The sequence below is a fragment of the Pseudorca crassidens genome, chromosome 19, assembly GCF_039906515.1.
Source record: "Pseudorca crassidens isolate mPseCra1 chromosome 19, mPseCra1.hap1, whole genome shotgun sequence".
NCBI lineage: Eukaryota > Metazoa > Chordata > Mammalia > Artiodactyla > Delphinidae > Pseudorca > Pseudorca crassidens.
Genome location: NC_090314.1, coordinates 64,337,979 through 64,358,749, shown reverse-complemented (window position 1 = coordinate 64,358,749; position 20,771 = coordinate 64,337,979). Strand labels below are relative to the sequence as shown.

Below are 20,771 nucleotides of genomic sequence, written 5' to 3'. Positions count from 1 at the left end.
CTCCTGGGTCCTCTGAAGACAGACACCCTCAGCGGTCAGCCACACACAGGAACCTTCTGCCCATTTTCCTCACCTTCTCCCTCAGCGGCATCACCTCCCGGCAGGTCCTGAGGAGACCAGGCTCCTGTCTGCATGAACTGGACCCCACAGTGTCCCAAAGCTGAAGCCCCAGCGGGTCCTGAGGAGACCCGGCTTCTGTTAGTGTGGACTCGACCCTGGGCTGTCCCGAAGCCCGGCCATCAGCGTGGACTCGGCCCCGCGTGTCCCGGAAGCCAAAGCCCCAGCGGGTCCTGAGGCGGCAGGGCTCCCATCATTTGCGCATGGCGCCAAGTCCGCAGGCAGAACGGGCCTTCCCGCGGAGGGCCAGGGAGGCGGGCTCACGTTCCCTGCCAGCCAATGGGAACGTGCAGGCCAAGCCACCTCCCAGTTCAGTGGAGGCCCCGCTCCCTGCAGGCACTTCCGCTGCAACCACTAAACTGTGGAAATGCGAACTGAAATACAGTCAAGTATCCCATGACTTCTCCAAAATAGTTAAGGAACAACTGGAAACTGTATGAAATGAAATGACTAGACACAAACTTTAAAACTTACGCCAAACTCACGCAAATTTATTAACAGACATGTAAAATGTGAAACTATCAAAATTACAGAGATAAACACAGAAATACATGACCTTGGGTTTAGTCTCTCGATCATGAGCTTTGAGTTTTAACACACAACACAAAAAGCCAATCCACAAAAGAAAAAAGTAATATTATGGACTTTATCAAATTAAAGATTTCTACTCTCAAAGACGTTATTCAGAAAATCAAAAGACAAGACACAAACTGGGAGAAAAAGATTTGCAAAACTTGTATCTGATAAAGGATCTGGACTCAGAATAGACAAAGACCTCTAAAACAACCCCATAAAAAAAAATGGGTGAGGATCTGATCTGGACACCCAGCCAAAAAAGATATACAGATAGTAAAAATCATACAAAAACAAGCTCAACATCATATACCATTAGGGAATTACAAATTAAAATCATGAGATATCACAGCACACCTATTAGCACTGCTAAACTCCAAAAATATGACAATACCAATTGCTAGAGGGTGAGGAACTCTCCCTCATTGCTGGTGGGATGCATGTACAGCCACTTTGTAAGACAATTTGGCAGTTTTTTCCAAAGCTAAATAAGTCTTACCTTGGGATCCAACAATTGTGCTTCCAGTATTTAGGCAACTGCTTTGAAAATCTATGTCCAAATGCGAACAAGGATGCAATTAGGCACAGCAGCACTATTCATAATGGCTAAAAACTTGAAGAAATCAGGATATCCTTCAAAAGATGAATGCATACATCCATGTCAAGGCAAGCAGAATATGCCACCCCAAAATATCTCCCTCTGGCACGAGGATTATTTCAGTCTGATTTTTTAAAAAAAAGAAAAAAAGGAATCTCAGAAAACTGAGTAGAGATTGCCCTTTTGTGAAGGACATTTACAATACAGAAATCCCCATTTATAAGAGTATGTCCCGCTTTGCACCAGAAATAGAAGGATAATGAAAGCTCAAGTAACACTTATCAATGGAGATGTCCTGACTTAAATGTGCAAACAATCATACCCTTCTTTACTGTGCTTTGCAGGATAACCTGCCATAACTGGCCTTCCCCCCGTTCCCCAACATCTTTCTTCTGTTTTTAGCTGAAGATGGTATTTAAGGGGATCATTTCAGGGAGTGACTCAGTTTTCCGTGGTATCCCCCCTGTATTCAGAAGGTATACATGTCATTAAATTTGTTTTTCTCCTGGTAATCTTTTATTACAGGGGCAGGGGGGGTCTCAACCAAGAACCTAGAAAAATAGAGGGAAAATTGTTTTTCCTCCCATACACGTGCAGTGGAATACTACTCAGCAGAAAGGAATGCACCATCAACCTATGGAAAGACATGGATAAATCCTCAGTATATACTGCCAAGTGAAAGAATCCAGTCTGAGGAGGCTGCACACAGTATGACCCCATTTACGACATTCTGGGAAAGGCGAAGCCACATAGATGATAAGCAGATCATGGGGTGGGGGGGTTGAAGTATACCATGTGATACTCTAGGATGGATACCTGTCACTATGCATTTGTCTAAGCCCATAGATGTGTGTAGCCCAAGGGGTCAATCATAATCTATTCAAATTTAGTTATTTAGAATGTAGGCGTGTTGCAGGATGGAATACATAATGTGACAGAGTCTAAATGTATTAGAAATATATGGAAGCAACTCACTGTAGGGGATGGGGTAAAAGGTGCTGACCTAAGTCACCTTTGGAAATGAATGGAATCTGTAGACTGAAGGCAAAATGGACCGTATACAAACAGTGGGCTTTATTCTACGAAGTTCTTTCCAGGGTGTAGTAGCCAACAATTCTGAAACCTCTGCACATGTAACCTGGAAAGGAGCAATGCACAGATAAATGGCAGATGGTGGGAGCCAGGCTCCTTGCTGTGGGCGTGGGAAGTTACAGATAAGCAAGGGGAGAGCCTCTGCCCTCGTAATCCTGGATCTGGGCTTCCTGGGAGGATGCTCACTGGCCGGGGGAAACACACAGATCTTCATGCTGGGAAGACCCTGCAGACACAGGAACTTCACACCCCATCTTTCCACCCATATCTGCTGGAAACACCCAGTCTTTTGTAATCAGTCACTTGCAGCTTTTAATACATTCTCATCCCTAAGCAGATAAAGGAGCATGAGGGTCTTGCTTACCCCTAAGCTGTCCCAGAATCCAGGCCCTGGCGGTGGAGCCAGGTTGGGGGTTCCTGGGCCTCTGAATCCAGGCCCTGGGGGTGGAGCCAGGTTGGGGGTTCTTGGGCCTCTGACCAGCAGGTGAGAGGAGGGAGGAAGACCGGTCCTGAGGACAGAGGTTCCCTCAAGTCTGTGAGCCCAGGAGCCCCGATGGGGTTCATTCCCAGTGCGGACATGGGCGAGGCCTGCAGTGGTTCTCTGTTCCCCCTGGGCCCTTTGATGAAGCCATGGCAGCACTGGGCCCAGATGACTCCTGGCGGTGTCTCAAACTCGGACACAACGGCTTTACAAACGAACAAGAGAATGAAGGTCAGCCCCTGACGGCCACTCCTTTCTGGCTCTGAGTTGCTTCCACCAGGACCGCAGTCACCTGCACAGTCTGCTGTGACCTACCTGTCCCCACTGGCCTTTTCTCTCCCTCCCTGTTATGATTCCAGTGACATTTCCAGCCCGGACCCCTCTCCCAGGCCAGACACCTCTGTCCAGCCGCTGCATCCCCGTCTCCCTTGGGGGCTAACAGGCCCCTCAGAGGACTGGGATGCTGCAGTTCCCCACACCCAGGAGCAGCCCCACCTTCCCAGGTTGCTTAGCCCAGGCACCGGGTGTAACCGAGCAGGACCCTACGGGGCCTTCCTAGGACAGACCCCTCCCCCACATCCTCTGCTGTAGCTCCTCTCTGAAGTACCTGGATAACAGTGTTTGATGCACACTTCCTGAGTTGTTTTACAGATGCTAAAACCACCACCAAGTGGAAGAAATTAACTACTTGATGATCATGAACAGGGAGCCCCAGAGATTCTGTTTATAATTTATAATGTTAACCGCCTGTTACCTCATCTTCAACTAGAGAACTGTGCACCAGCTGATCACATACCCTGCGACCCCCCTCCCTCACCTGGCCTTTAAAATTTCCTTGCTGAAATCACTCAGGGACTTTGGGGTTTTAGAGCACAAGCCACCTGGCCTCCTTGTATTGGCACTTTTACAATTAAAGCTGCACTTTCCTTCACCACACCCGGTGTCAGTAGACTGGCTTTACTGCACTCGGGCAAGTGGACCCAAGTTTGGTTAGGTAACACTGGGGTCTCCCAGGCTCCCACCCTCCTTGTGCCCCAGTGACTGTCATCTGCTCCTCCAGAGTCTTGTTGTAGCAAAAATAGAAATGAAGTTTTCCCTCCCCTGAGAACAAGGAAAATAAAGGGAACAGTGAACAGGCTAGAGAAGAAACATAACCTGGCCTGAAAGAGTTCATCACTCCTTGTTTTACTTTGTCACTCATTTGTAGTAACTAGATTTGTACTTTACAAGACTAACCTCACTCCATGACACTATGTAATTTACCTTCGGCACCCATCACCCCTGACTCTGTGAGAGCTACATCCCCTGCCTCTCATTCCCTAACCTTATCATGTCCAGCACTAACATTCTACACGCCCCTCCTAACAAATCACCCCCTATAGCTTTTGCATTTCAGAAACGAGGTCACCGCCGATAAACCAGAGGCAAACGGACACAATTACCAGACTGCTGGACCCCAATTACCAGGCGGCCTGATGCCAACTGTGACTGTTTTGAAATAATGCAAAGGAAAGGAGGAATGCAAGACGTTCACTACTTTTATCCTTATCCTATACCCCGACTGCGAGAGCCCCACATATAAAATCTTCCCTGATTCTCAAGGAGCGGGCGGGTGCCCAGTTCTTGAGTCGCTAGCCGGCTGTGTCTTCCCTGCTGCCTGACAGAAAAATAAAGCCATCTCTCTCTTCCTCCAAAATCCCTGTCTCTGTATTTCTGTTTGGCCTCGGTGCACAGGGAAGCCGAGATTTCGACAACAGTCTGTGGCCAGTTCCCACACTAATTCCCCTCTACGCCCACAGCCCTGGCCCAAGCCCGATCTGGTGCCTGGTTCCTCCATCAGGCCTGACAAATCTCCCTGCCCCATGGTGCGTCTCACATCCCACCCCAACCTGGTCTTTCTGAAGCATAAACGAGACTGACTCTCTCCCGCCTGTAATCCCCCAAATGTTTCCCCACTTTCGCTAGGGTATCTGCCGGGAGAGACACCTGCCAAGGCCCTGAGAGTCCCCGGCATCCCCACTAGGCTGCTGGCTCCTCAGCTCCCTGACAATGGGCACCTCAGCAGGCCGGGAGACACGGCAGGAAACCCCAGAACTGCTCATCTCAGGATGGGGCCGGCACTGCCACGGCCTCATCAAAGAGAGCAGAGAAGGCTTCCCCGGCTGGGACACAAACTCTGCACGAGTGGCCTCTCCTTGAGCCATTACATCACCTCGTGTGACTTGAGGGAAGGAAGGACTGAAGCACACCTGGTTCCTAAGGAGGATGGTATAGGCTCAGTCACGTCTCTCCAAATTCACATGCTGAATCCCTAACCCCCAGGACCCCAGGACGAGGTGGAGATGGGATTTTTAAAGAGGTGATCAAGGTAAAAATGAGGTCACTAGGGTGGATCCTAATCCAATAGGATTGATGTCCTACAAGAAGAGATTAGGACACAGATAGGCACAGGGGGAGACCATGTGAGGACCTGGGGAGAAGATGGCTGTCTAAGCACCAAGGAGAGAGGCCTCAGGAGAAGCCAGCGTGCACACACCTTGATCTCAGCATCCAGGACTGGGAGATAGGTCTGTTACCCAAGCTGCCCTGTCTGTGCTACTTGTTACGGTGGTCCTGAGCAGACTCACGCAGGGTAACTCAGGGTTCAGACTGGACAGAGCCCACTCTCCATCCCCCTGTACGTGAGTTACAGGAGCCCCAGGAACTGAGGAGGGGGTCCCTGAGGAGAGGCACAAGATAGAAGCTTTTCGGCATAACACGACTGCATTCATGTGAAACGTGCCTGAAATCCAATCCCACGAGACGGTTTTGTCCTGTATGTACATCGGCACCTTCAGTCTCAACTGCAGATCTTTGGCTTCACCAGCTCCACTGAGAGCATTAGCTTCCCTGCTGTGGACCGTCTCCTATAGGATTTCCAGAACCACAAAGCATCGAAGCTTCACAGGACCCAGTGTCTGTGCGCTACCAGGTGTGTCCAGGTGACCCTCACAGGAGAGCCGTGCAGCTGCCCGTGAGAAACCATTTCCCTTTTTCCTGTTCACAGCTACCCTGCACCTCCCAGCCTTCCCAGCTGGGGCGTAGTGCCTCGTGTTACCAAGGGAAATGGGTGGAGGTGGTGAGGGCCTTGGCCAGCCTGCATCCTAGGACGGAGGGCATGATGCCCACCTGGTCACCCCACCCTGCTTATTGGAGCCCTCACCTGGAAGCAGGAAGGAGAAACCAGGGGGACAGAGCCTGGGCCCCCACACCCACCTGCCCTGGACTCTCACAAGAAGGGGACAGAGACATCTTGAGCTTCAGCCCCGTTTTGGGAGACACTTTGTTTCAGCAACAAACATTTGCCTTAAAAGCCAAGGTGCTTTACAAACCCCTCCCCAGCTGTCACAGAAAGTCAAGCTTCATCTCATCACACTTTTCTCAAACCCCAGCTCATGCTGACACCACCTCTCGGGTGATGGTTCTTCAGAGCAGCCCCTTTAAAAGATCCCTGGAGTTCAGCTCTCCCAGCCCTGCCTTCAGTTTAAGGGAGAAATTTCCTTGACAAACCTGCTCAGTTTCCTTGACAACCAAGCTTCGCAATCTCCCAAACTCTTCTCCTTCAAACATTCCTATTCTAGGCTTGATGAGCCTAAAGAGACAGTGCTGTCATCATGTGCCAGAGAGTGACTCCTCCAAGCCCGTAGTTATTGGTTACATGATGCTATTGATGATGAAATCCCAGGAGAGCCAGCTTTGCAATATAACCATTTCTGGACTCGGCACTTTCCACGGACAGAGTGGAGTGGCTGTTTCCACGTGCCCCGTGGTGCAAGAGTTCACCTAATGCAGCCAGGACTTCATCCTTTCCAGGTGATTCCAGGGTCCTCACTCTGCCCAGACCCCACCCACATAGCTGCTGTCTGTGCCAGTCCATACGGGACCTTGGTAATCTCCTAAAATGAGGGTTATTTTATACACAGGCAATGGGTTGAATGCTGGCCCCAAAAGATGTGTCCCTTCAGAACACGTGAACAGGACCATATCTGGGAAAAGGGTCTTCGTATATATAGTTAAGGATCTCGAGGTGAGGTCATCTTGGGTTAGGGTGACCCTCAATCCAATTGAGAGAGTCCTTATGAGAGACAAAACAGGAGAGACTCAGACACAGAGGAGAAGCCACGTGAAGACAGAGGCAGAGACGGGAGGGATGGAGCCGCAAGCCTGGGGACGCCTGGAGACCCCAGAAGCTGGAAAAGGCAGGAAGAACCCTATCCTGGAGCCTTTGGAGAGACTTCCGTCCTGCAACACCTTAATCTTAGATGTCTGGTCTCCAGGACTGGGGGAGGATGAATTCCTGTTGTTTTAAACCACCCACCTTGTGGTCATTTGTTACAGAAGCCACAGAACGGTCACACAGACCCTGCTCTGTAGGATCCCAGAAGTGCGGGTCTCACTAAAAGCAGATTAGGGGCTGGATTACAGAACCCTTAGAGTCAGCACCGGGCCCCAGAAGTCCTAAAGCAGTGGCTGGACACCAGAATGTTGAGGGGTCAATTCGGAAGCCCATCCCCAAGGGTACTGACTGCACACGGCCTCCCCAGGTTTTTACACCTGTACCTGTTGGGGATAAGTATTTCCACCCTAATTCAGGACTTCTGATGTCACCGTTCACATTGCTAATTAAGAACCCACTAGTTACACAGATGAAAACCCTATCAGGACACTTGCTCTAGTGGTAAACCATTCTGAAGTTGGTCAGAGGTGGGGAATCGTCTCCCATGCAGCCAGCAGCCCCCCCGCAAGGAGCGTCCTCATTGCAAAGCTGGGGGACGGTGCCGAGGCGTCTGTGAGTAAACGTGAGCTGAGCCCCAGGCCAACTGCTGCTGAACTGTTCCCACCCTTCCCAGGTAAAACACCTGAACGTGTGCAAGGACTTGAAAGCCTACAGGAAGGGGCTTGGAGTCACCCCAGCCACAGCACGCAGGCCAAGTTGGTGCCTGCAGGCCAGCCGAGATGGTCCTGGCCCCGGGCGCTCTTCTGGAAGCTTTCCATTTCCCTGCCTGAGACACCCCTCCTGTCCCAGCCCCCACTGCTTTTTTCCTTCCTCACCTCTGCCCGGGGAGAAATTCCAGCGGCAGGTATGGGTGACACATCCTCTTCTTTAGCAGGTGGAGCCTGGCAACTCCTGCAGAAAGTCCAGCAGAGCCCCACTCACACCGGGCCACCCACAGAGCCGCGGCCCCTCACTCCCACCCACCAGCCCAGCCCCGAGACTGCTGACGGGGCAGAGAATATGGCGTCAGGAACAGCTGCAGGGGCTCTTGCTGCCTGGAGCGGTGTTTATATTGCCCTCAACCCAGGCACACCTGGGAAGGGCTGGCCGGCCGGGTCAGGCTGCCCAGGTCAGCCAATCCTCGCCCCTCAGGGGCTCATAGCTGCAGAAAATGGGCCTTGCTGCTCCGGCCAGGTCCAAGGAACAGGTGTGGGGTCCTGAGGGTCAGGATAGACAAGGGGCTGCAGCTCTGGCTTGTTTTCTAATCATTTTATCTGGCCCGTGAGTGGGAGACAACTTCAAGAAGCGCAAACCCAGCTTTGCACGCCAAGCCCTTCCGGCTCCCTACCCAGGAGGGAGGGTGTAGGGAAACCCTGTATGACCTCTGAGGCCCTAAGAACACTGGACTGATGTTGAGTTCAATTTGAAACAGTGAGGGACCAGAGCAGACACTTCATTCATCTTCTATCAGGGCTCAGGGCTGGAGGAGCAGAAAACAACGGCCGAGCTCAGCCTTGACGCTAACCTGACACGGATCTTCACCCTAAACTCTGATCCTGACCCTAAGCCCTGAGCTAACCTTAGCCCTAACCCGTACCCTAAACTTGTACCTTACCCTAACCCATACTCTACCCGTATCCTACCTGTACCCTAATTCTAGCCCATGTCCTAACACCCACTCTAACGCAGGACCCTAACACCCTGAGACCAAAACCATAAACCTTAAGGAATAAACAAAACCACAACCATAACCAAAACCATAAACCATAAAATGTATTCATTAACCATACGCATAAATAAGTCATAACTGTGAACATAACCATAAGACGTAAACCATAAACCATACAGAGCCCCAGCCCTAACGCTAACCCTCCACACCACTTACACCAAGCCAAATCTAACCAAATTATACAAATACATCATAAAAAAGAATACCCCAGTATACCTTATAAAGATGAATATAAAAATCCATCACAAAATAATAGCAACAGGAAACGAAAAGAACATTAAATGGATAATGCCATAAGCAAGTATCTCTACACCAGAAATTTCAGGTTGTTCAACATATTAAAATTAAGCAATGTAATAAACCACAATAAAAGTGTGAAGTAAAACACACGATCATATCAATTAATGCAGAAAAAACTACAATAAAAAACCAGTGTTATTTCATGATACAAACACTCAAGAAAGCAGGAATAAAAGGAAATTTGTTCAATATGGAAAAGAGTAGTACAAAAAGCCACAGCAAACATCATGCTCAATGTTAAAGACAAAGATTTACTCCTGAAATCAGGAACGAGGCCAGGAAGCTGGTCTTCATCGTTGTTACTCAATAGGGTGCCGGAAGTCCTACCCAGAATCTTGAGGAAAGAAATAGGAGGCATCCATGTGTGTGTACGGCCCCGGGCGTCCCCGGGAGTCCCGACCAGCAGGACAAATCCTTGTGAGTCTGAGGAGGAACCTGTGGGGGTTGAAAAAAGGGGGAAGGGCAGGAGACGCGAAAGAATGGAGGCAAGACAGAATCCTGATCAAGCCTCAAACTTTTATTGCTGCGGTAGCTGTATTTATACACTGCAGAGAAAGGGGGGCGGGATTCAGAATGAGGGAAGTACTTGGCTAATCATCATTGGTGCTGCGTGCGCGGGCTTTCATTTTAGGCGCGAACTTCTATCTCATAAATCAGGAAGAGAAGCAGGGTGTCGGCCATCTTCTAATGGCGAAAACTTCTTGGCTCCCAACACATGTGTGAATGGAAAAATTCAAACTGTGTCTCTTCACAGAACACAGATCACATCATTTTATATATAAAACTACCTATAATGAACAAAAAATTATTTGACCTAGTCAACTAATGCAGCAAAGTTATAGAGCAAAATATCAATTCACAAAAATCTATCTTATATGTATACACTAGCAATAAATAACCTGAAAAAGCATTTATGATAACAATTTCACTGTAAATAATGTCAACGTCAATATTTAGGAATACATTTAGTGAAGATACAAGACTTGTTTTATGTGTGTAAATTTGTATGTTTGAAATTACTGGAAAGTAAATTACTTTTCAAAACATCATGTATGTCAATAGCACGCCAGAAAAGCAGAGAAAACATCAAGCTTCCATAGAGCAGCCGAGCCCTACCCAGATCCAGTTCACCCGAAGTCCACGTGTCATTTAGAGGCACTGGGGGAAGGTTATATTAGGGGCCACTGTCCTCCGTGTTGTGGACGACCTGGATACGGTAGAAACAGTGGGATTTTGGAAGTCCAATTTTCCACTTCATTCCACAAAAAAACTATTAGAACTAATAAATGAATTCAGTAAAGTTGCAAAATCAATACACAGAAATCAGTTGCATTTCTAAACACTAATAATGAACCATCAGAAAAAGAAAGAAGGCAACCCTATTTACAATTGCACCATAAAGAACAAAATACCTGGGAATAAAGTTAACCAAGGAAGTGGAAGACCTGCACACGGCAAACTTTAAGACATCGATGGAGAAATTGAAAAAGACACACCAAGAAATGGAAAGATTACCCTGTTCTCATGGAACGAAGAATGAACACTGTTAGAGCATGCCTTCTACCCAGAGCGGTGCACACAGTGAGGCAGGCCCTCCCGAAAGGCCATGGCATTTTCCACAGAAACAGAGCAAATCCTCCCAAGACGCGCGTGGAGCCACGACGGCCCCCGAAGAGCCGAGGCGACCCGGAGGAAGGAGAACGGGCCGCAGGCATCTCCCGCCCTGACTTCACACTTCATCACGAGCTACAGTCCCCAAAACAGTGCGGAACTGGCTCAAAACAGGCGCACAGCCCAGAGGGACGGGACGGAGAGCCCAGAACCCACCCCGCACGGTGGGGGGGGGGGGGGGGCGTTAAGTTACGACAAGGGGGCCAGGGACACACCGAGCGGAAGGGCAGCCCCGCGGTAAACGGTGCGGGGAAGACGGCACACCCCGTAACGCACGCGGCTCCACCGCGCACCAGCCTGACCAAAAACCCAGCTCTGCACACCAAGCCCTTCCGGCCCGCATGAAGACGGACCCCCGCAGCCGTCCGTCGCCCCCAGGAAGCTTCTCCCCACTTTTCCTCACTGTCTCCTCACCTTTTCCGCCGGCGTCGCATGCGTCCTCAGGAAACCCAGCTCCCGTCAGCGTGGACGCAGCCCCACGTTGTCCTGAAGCCGAAACCCCAGCGAGTCCTGAGGAGACCGAGCTCCTGTCAGCACAGACGCTGAGCCCAGCGTCCCAGCCGCAGCCCCGGCAGTGCCTGAGGACACACAACTCCCCTCAGCTGCGCTCAGAGCCGAGTCCGCGGGGAACGCGCATGCGCTGTGGGGGTCAGAGAGGCGGGCTCAGCGCCACCCTGTGGTCGGTGCGGGAAGTGGTCGGTTACTGGAGACAGCGCCCCCTGCTGGCGGAACTTCTGAATCTGTTAAACCGTGGAAATTCAAACTGAAACGGAGACAAATATCCCCAAAGTTTTCGGAAAACAGGGAACAATTAACTGAGAAAGGAGAAGAGGCTGGAGGCGTCTCCCTACTTGACTTCACACACTGTTGAAAAGCTACCGTCGCTGAAACAGCGTGGAATTGGAACAAAAGCAGGCGCAGGGACCAGAGGAACCGGACAGAGGGCCCAGAATTCAACACGCACGGCTGGGGTCAGTTAATTTATGACAAAGGGGCCAAGGACACGCCGAGGGGAAAGACAGTCCCCACCTCAAAATTATGGAAGCAAACGTAGAAGACAATTGACAATGAGTTTGAGTTTGGTCATGTAGATCATGAGCTTTGGAGTTTTAACACACAACACAAAAAGGCAATCTACAAAGAAAAGCAAGGAATACTGTGGACTTTATAAAATTGAAGATATCTACTCCATGAAAGACCTTATTCAGAAAATCAAAAGACAAGTTACAAACTGGGAGAAAAATATTTGCAAACACACATCTGATGAAGAATTTGTCTCAAAACATACGAAGAATGCTAACACAAAGAACCCCATGAAAAATAGGGAAAGATCTGACTGGACACCTGGCCAAAGAAGATACACAGACAGTACACAGAACTATGCCAGGACTAGGGGACAGAAAAACAATGGTCCAGCTCAACTTTCTGAGCCATTTGTGACCGTGGACTACCCCTGTCCTTCCTGGAGGCCTCAGAGAGATGGAGAAGGAGGAAGGGGAAGAGGGCCAGTTATGCTTAAACCTAACTCTAACCCTTGACCATTCTCACCACTTTCATTCAACATGGTCTAAGAAGTCCTAGCCATAGTAATCAGATTTTAAAAAGAAATAAAAGGAATCTCATGGCAGAGGAAAAAGTAAAACTGTCACTCTTTGTAGATGACATGATACTCTATACAGAAGATCTTGAAGATGACACCCAAAACCAGATAGAACTCATCAGAAAGTTCAGTAAAGTTGCAGGATACAAAATTAATCTACAGAAATTGGTTGCATTTCTGTGCACTCACAACAAACTGTCAGAATGAGAAATTAAGGAAACAACCCCATGAGCAATGACATTAACAAAGATAAAATACCTAGGAATACACCTAACCCAGGAGGTAAAAGACCTATACTCAGAAAACTGGAAGACATTGATGAAAGAAATGAAGATGACACGAACAAATGGAAATATATACCATGCTCATGGATTAAAAGAATCCATATTGTTAAAATGATTCCACACCCCAAGGCAACCTAGAGATTGGATGCCATTTCTATCAAAATACCAATGGAATTTTTTTGGAGAACTAGAACAAAGAATTCTAAAATGTGTATAGAAACACAAAAGAACATGTATAGTCAATACAAACTTAAGAAAGAAGCACAAACCTGGACATATCACGCTCCCTGATTTCAAACTATTTCAAACTAGAATCATTAAGACAGTATGGTATTGGCACAGAGGAAATATGCATAGAGCCATGGAATAGAATTGAGAGCCCAGAAACAAACCCACACTTATACAATTTATCTATGACAAAGGAGGTGAGAATATACAATGGGGAAAATACAGCCTCTTCGATAAATAGTGTTGAGAAAACTGGACAGCTACATGCACGAGAATGAAACTGGAATCTTTTCTTATACCATCTACAAAATAACCTCAAAATGAATCAAATACTTCAATGTAAGACCTGAAGCCATAAAACTCCTAGAAGAAAACATAGGCAGTACACTCTTTGACATCAGTCTTAGCAATACTTTTTGGATCTGCCTCCTCAAGCAAAATAAACCAATGGGACTCCATCCAACTGAAAGGCTTTCCAGCAGCAGAGGAAACCATCCACAAAAGAAAAGGCAGCCTTCTGAATGTGAGAAATATTTGCAAACAATATATCTGGTAAGTGGTTCATACACAAAATAGACCAAGAACTCATTCACACAAGTCAACCTCCAAAAAAACAAAAACCCAATTAAAATATTGGCAGAGGACAGAACATGTTTCCAAAGAATATATACAGATGGCCAAAAGACACATGAAAAGATGGTCAACATCACTCATCATCAGGGAAATACACGTTCAAACCACAATGAGAGTATCACCTCACACCTGAAAGAATGGCTATCATCCAAAAGACAACACATAATAAGTATTGCCAAGGACGTGGAGAAAAGGGAACTCTCACTCACTTTTGTTGGGAATGTTCATTGGTACAGCCACTATGGAAAATAATATGGAGGTTCCTCAAGAAATTAAAAATAGACCTACCATATGATGCAGGAATTATACTTGGGGGTATCTTTCTGAAGGAAACAAAAACACAACTTCAAAAATATATACGCACCCTTATGTTCATGAAGCCTTTATTGACAATAGTCAAGATATGGAGGCCACCAAACTATCCATCAATAGACAAATGGATAAAGAAGGTTTCATATATATATGTGAAAACTGGACACACACACACGCACACTGGAACATGACTCAGCCATAAAAGAAGAATGAAATCTTGGGCTTCCCTGGTGGCACAGTGGTTAAGTATCTGCCTGCCAATGCAGGGGACACGGTTCGATCCCTGGCACAGGGAGATACCACATGCCACAGAGCAACTAAGCCCGTGCGCCACAAGTACTGAGCCTGCGCTCTAGAGCCTGCAAGCCATAACTACTGAGCCCATGTGCCACAACTACTGAAGCCCATGCGCCTAGAGCCTGTGCTCCATGACGGGAGAAGCCACCACAATGAGAAGCCCGCGCACCGCAACGAAGAGTAACCCCTGCTCGCCACAACTAGAGAAAGCCCGTGTGCAGAAACAAAGACCCACCACAGCCAAAAATAAAAACAAATTAATTAATTAAAAAAAAAGATGAAATCTTGCAAGAACATGAATGGACCTAGAGGGCATTATGCTAAATGAGATATAGCAGACAGAGAAAGAGAATTACCTTATGATGTCATTTATATGTAGAATCTATAAAACAAAACAAATGAAGAAACACAACAAAACAGAAATGGACTCATGGATGCCAAGAACATGCTGGTGGTTGCTAGGTGGGTGGGTGGAGGGATGAGTGCAATAGGTGAGAAAGATTGAAAGGTTCCAAATTCCAGTTATAAAACAAACGTCATGGGGTGTGATGTACAGCATAGGGAATAGAGTCCATGATACTGTAATAACACAGTATGGTGACAAATGGTAACTAGACTTACCTTGGTGATCATTTTGTAGAGTATAAAAATACCAAGTCACTATGTTGTATACCAGAAAACTAATATATAATAATTGCCCATCAAGTATACACCGATTTTTAAAAAGAAGAAAAGGTACTATCTTAAAAAAAAAAGAGTGTTGGGGAACTCCCCAGTGGTCCAGTAGTTAGGACTCCGCGCTTTCACTGCCGAGGGAGCGGATTCGATCCCTGGTCAGGGAACTAAGATCCTGCAAGTTGTGCAGCTCGGCCAAAAAAAAAAAAAAAGAGTGTAGTGAGATAAAGAGCGGATGTCAGATGAAACTATGAAAGGATGCGGGTTGAAAGGCCATCTGTGAAAGTGTCTGCTGAAGTTTGACTCTCAAGTGGCCCAGACGAACAGAACTTGAGAAGCAGCCATGCGATGCTACTGGAATGTTCATTTGTTTCTTTGTTTAAATGGGGTTTATTATTTTTTAAAGAAGTTTTGAGTTCACAGCAAAATTGGGCAGAGTACAGAGAGGTGCCACGTGCCCCTGCTCTGCTGTTACTGCTCTCTCCATCCACCCCCTCCGCCCACCCACACAGGTGCTCAGAGTTTCCCTCTCCCCAACTATCCTATCAACATTCTGGGTGTTGGTCACTATCGCTGAATCTGCATGGACACATCATGATCACCAGAGTCCAGAGTTTACACTACGGCTCACTCCTGGTGTTGCACAGTCTATGGGTTTTGACAAATGTATCTTGCCATGAATGTATCACACTGAATAGTTTCACTGCCTTAAAAATCCTCTGTGCTCGACCTATTTATCATACCCCACCCCTTAACCCCGCCACGAACCCCTAGCAACCCACCCTTTCCGTGGTTTGCCTTTTCCCGAATGTCATATGTAGTTGGTACCCTAAGCTATGCCACCTTTCCTGTCTGGCTTCTTTCAGTGACTGACATGCACTTAAGGTGCCCCTCCCGTCTCCTATGGCTCCTTCTCTCTCTCTCATTTCTTTTCAGTGCGAAGAACATTCTGCTGCATGGATGGAGCCCCGTCTATCTGTCCAATCACCTCCCGAAGGACATGTTGGTTGCTTCCAAGTTCTGGCAGTTACGAATAAAGCTGCCGTAAACGTCCGGGCGCAGGTTTCTGTGTAGATGGAAGCATTCGACTCATTTGGGTCCATTGATACCAAGGAGCTTGAGGACTGGATCGTATGGTAAGAACGTGTTTCATTTTGAAAGACACAGCCCATGTTCACAGAGCTTCTGAAGATGGTAGCTGAGAGCATGTCAGCATGCTGAGGACTCAAGCCAAGGAAGGAGGTAGAATTCAAAGATGCCGGCAGGGAAGATGTGGCCGAGACAGAACCTGACCTCCACCCTCTTAGAGCTGACGGCTGGTCCTGAGAATTGAATGGACATGAAACAGACTCACAGGAGGGAACCATACACACTTATTTCCCGCAAGTTTGACCTGACCAGGGCGCCCTCTAAGGAAATGAAGAAAGACCCAGAGAAGTGGCGAAACCTAAATTCTTTTCTGTTGGGTTGAACAGAGAGGTGATTGTGGAAAAGGAGCCACACTATGTGGGGAGGCTAAGGAGGTTGAGAATTACGCTGCACAAAGTCTGTCTGCACGGAATTCTCTCATTCTCCACTGTCTGCCCTTGACGATCACAGTGTCACTCTCCTTCCAGCAGAGGGAAGGCGTCTTCCTGGGGGGAGCGGGGGCGGGGGGTGCAGTGGCGGGGGTGGGGGGGGGGGACATGTGATTTGCTGCTTCCAGGAAGAAGGGGAAGGCTCAGCTCACCCTTCTTAGACCTGCTTTATCGGGGGGTGGGGGAGGGGGTGTTTATTTGTTTGTTTTGGTTTTGCTTTGTTTTTTGAAGTGTCCGTAGCTCAAGACAATATTCTGGTTTCCTTTACATCTAAGTCCTTTCCCTGGGGTTAGGCTTCTGACAGGAGGAGGGACACATGTTTCTGACATGATGGGCCAGGCAGGCAGAGGAGGATAAGATGGGTGCGGGCCCGTGCCTGTTCTCTTCTCATGTGTTGGGAAGACCATTCTGCTCTTGCCAGATGGGATCTAATTTCTCCATGAATGATCTAGGAAGATATCAGCTGAAAAGAGGAAGAGCAGAGGTCAGAAGAACGTGGAGAAGATGGATGATAGATGCTGGGGTCTCCTGAGCAGTGATTTCATCAGAGGCACATGCACATCCCTGGTCTCTGAACCACCATGTTTATGGCCGATTTGGTGTGTCGGTCATTTTCAATGTACGGTGGTACCACCAGGCCACTTTGGGGTACTGTCTCCGGCTCGCCTGAATGGTGCCTTCGTGCCCACGTAAGACGGGGCTCACCCGGGGTTGGCATGGTGCCAGAGAAAGGGAGCCGGCGGTGTGTCATTGAGCTTAAGGTATTTCCAAGAGAGCGACTCTCTGAAGCGGCTGAGGCAGGAGAGCAGCTGGATATCTGTCTGCTTGTTTGTTGGCTATGGGGGGGGGGGGGGGTGTTGTTTATTTTCTGGACAAGGTGAAAGAACTCTTAGAGTGAAGGCATTTGTACAAGGGGTCTGGCAGGATGGGAGGGTGGGGCTCAGTCCGTGTGCCATGAAATCTAGAGAGTCTAGAGTGGCTGAGACTCAGGCCTTTTCTCGTAAACAGGCGGAGAGGGGAGCTGGCTCTGCTCATGGCAAAGCTAACTAGCACCTCAGTAGTCACGACAGAGGCTCCCAGAATGAACTGATCTGCAGGGGCCAACATGCCTGCAGCCCTTCCCCCTCAGCCCCCAGGTGGTGTACCTTTCACAGGAGAGATTTCTTTCCTACTTGCAGGGAGACAGAGAGGAGATCTTTTGCATGGGTCTTTTCTTAAGTAATATTAATTCAAAATAATCAATATGTCATTAAGGCCTATTTAGAAGTGACCTGCCCGGGACCCTAACAATATACACATACATACATGCAAGAAAGAGAGAGAGAAAGAAGAGACAGAGAGAGAAGGGACAGAGAAATAGAGACAGCCAGAAACGTAAAGAGGCAGAGAGAAATAGACAGAGAGACAATGAACACAGGAGACAGGGAATGAGTAGAAGTCACACGATTTCTATCAATCAGTCTGCACGTTGGAACCCAGGCGCCAGGTCCATCCAGCCTGGAGGGGCGGGGATCGCAGGAGGATGTGTGACCAGGAGGCACGAATGCGAATGCCGGGGCCCTGGTGGGGGCGGTCCACCCCAGCGCCAGGATGAGACACGGGACCTGAATGTAAACACAGCATGAGGACCTGGAAGGTTGTTGCCGGAGGGGGCGATGTCTGAATTTTATTTACTTTCAATCCTCCCACTGCGGGGGGGACTGAGAAACAGGCAGGAAGGGGAGTGACCCTCCCTAGATCCCAGAGCAGAGCCGGGCCTGTTCAGTTGTGTTCTGTGCTACGCCGGCCCTTTATGGAACCCTTCCTTTGCTAAGCCTGTGCATGGGCTCCATGTGATACCAGCCCACGGGTTTTACAGGCACTGTAGGTGTTTCTGGGTCTGTACACCTGATGGCCTCCCTGGGAAGTAGATGCCAGCATGACCCCCACTGCGCAGATGGGGGACTGCGGAGGCCCTGAGAGGCACATGGCTTACCTAGGGTCACATTACTGGCAAGGAGGAGCTGGGTCTGAACCCTGCTGTGTCCTCAGAGCTGGGGCCCTGGTGGCACCCAGGCCTCCCCGGGGCTGTGGAGTGGGCCGTGTTGGTGTCACTGCGCAGGGACGTGGCAGGGGTGGGGGTGGGCGGTCAGCAGCCCAGAGGTGCCCTTGGAGAGCTGTGTGTAAGGAGGAAGCCCAGGTAAGGGGACCCCAGGAAGGGACCTCACTTCCCTAGCCATAGAGCCAAGCAGAATTGGAACCTGGGTGACCAGGTGCCTACTTCTCGAGGAGCCCCCTACCCAGCTCAATTGGTTGGAGATGCTCGAATGGACATGTTGTGCTGTGTCCCAATACCCCGAGGCCGTGGCCTCAGGAAAGGCCCCAGAAAGAGTATTTTTGGACGCTGCAGGCATTGGTCAGGTCTCACCCCAGACGCCTTTGGCCATCTGCCCAGAGGGACCCAAAGGTAACACTGGGAGGCCCAGGCCAAGCCAGGCCAGGCCAGGCCAGGCCGCCGCTCTGATCCCATCCAAGTAGCCCTATGTCCCCCTCCCCGGACGTGTGGAGGTCGGGGCTTCTGTGGGCTGGGTCTGCCTGCCGCTAGAGCAGGGTGATGAGGGGTCAGAGGCCAGGGGCGCCGGTCACGTCCACACCTCCGGTCAAAGCTGGCTGGGTGGGACGTGGAAAGCCAGGGCAGCACGCTTCTGCCCGAGGTCTATCCCAAGCCCTCTGGGTGGATCTCCTGCCTCCCGGGTAGGAGGAGAGCAGACGCAGGTCTGTGCCGATCTGGGAGCAGAAGTTCGAGTGGGCAGCAGCAGCGGCGGAGATAACAGCCGGACAGGGCTCTGATACCTCCGGGCCGGGCCAGCTGCTGGTCACTGTCACTGCAGAGCCTCACACTGGAGATCGGCGACGAGCTCATCCAAGGGACACCCGACCCACCGTCTCCCCGAGTGAGGGGCCGGGGCACCACACTGCCCGTGAGGGCAGGTGCAGGCCTCGGGAGAGTGTGGCCATGGAGGGTTCCGCGGACCCGGGGCCCAGAGGTAAGCGGGGGAAGGCCTCCTGCCTGGATGCCACCCAGGCCGCACCCCAGGCTCCAGCCCCGGGCTTCCACGGAGCTCAGCCCACCCGGTTCTGACCTGGAGCACCATGTCCACCTTCCCCCGAGGCAGCTGGAGCCCACCCAGGCAGAGCACAAGGGTGAGCAGGCCGGGGGTGGGTGCACGTGAGGGCGTGGGGAGGGGTGAGTGCTGGGCCACACGGCGGGGAGTCCCCCGAGGCTGGGGTTGGGCCCGGAGCCAAGGCTGGCCTGAGGCCACCCATCCCATGGACTGCCGTCAGAGAGGACATCCTGCTGTGAGTTCCTGGACTGGGAATTCTCTGGGAAGCTCTGGGTAGAGCTCTGTCCTCGGAAGGGCACATGGAAAGGCAGGCGTGTGGGTCATCTTTTCTGCTGTCACAGCTCCAGCACTTCCCCGGACCTTAAACCTGGCTCCAACTCCCAGACCTTTCTATCTGGAGGCGTTAGCCGCAGGTGCAGGACCAGGGACCAACGAAAGGGAAATCCCAGCCTAAGGAACAGCCTGCCAAAGACGCCGCACCAGGCGAGGATTTACCAGCCCAGCAGGGAGAGCCAGCACGTGCGCCTGCAGGAGACCCAGAGCCGTCTCTGGAAACGCCACCCCAGGGGCAGAGCTGGCCCTGCAGCCACCATCACTGTCTGCTCCCGACCTACACCACCACCATGCTCCCCAGCCCGAACTTTACTTCCCTTGCCCTTTTGTTGCTTCTATTTTTTGTAATTTTGTTGTTTTCTTTCACATGGTTTATGGTATTCCGCACTTCGTTTTTTAAGTTTAAAATAATAAAATTCATGTTCTTTCCATTTTAAATTGTGCAATTCAGGAGCATTAAGCACATTCACAGTGCTGTGCAACCATCACCACTGTCTAGTTTCAGACCCTTTCATTCCCCCTCCCCCCAGTGAAACCCTGTACTGAAACCGTGCTCGCCCCGTTCCTCTCTTCCCCAGCCCCTGACAACCCCTAATCCTCTTTCTTTCTCTGTTTCTTTACCTATTCTGGGTGTTTCCTATCAATGAAATCATACAAAAGGTGGCTTTCTGTTTCTGCCCACATATCTTAAGAGGGGACTGGTGAATTCTTGTATTTCTTTTTTCATCTGAAATAGCATTTTGGTATTTGAAAGGGAAATCCAGGTGGATTAAAGATGTCACGTACAAAACGAAGCCCGTTTAGTAAATATGTGCGTAGTCTCAGGGTACACACTGCTGTTCTAAGTGTGACACCCCAGCCAGAAGACAGAAAGGAAGTGCTGAGCTCTTCCTGTGGCCCAAAAATAACTAA

The 20,771-nt window shown here is 49.7% G+C and overlaps 1 long non-coding RNA gene across 1 annotated transcript in view; it reads right to left on the bottom strand.

Moving 5' to 3' along the window:
• The window catches only part of LOC137211586 (uncharacterized), a 38,778-nt gene extending 27,327 nt beyond the window's left edge, over window positions 1–11,451 (bottom strand). The window contains exon 1 of the long non-coding RNA XR_010937146.1: window positions 11,231–11,451. This is a non-coding gene — a long non-coding RNA (uncharacterized lncRNA). The remainder of the gene's footprint in view (window positions 1–11,230) is intronic.
• Window positions 11,452–20,771: the final 9,320 nt, after the last annotated feature.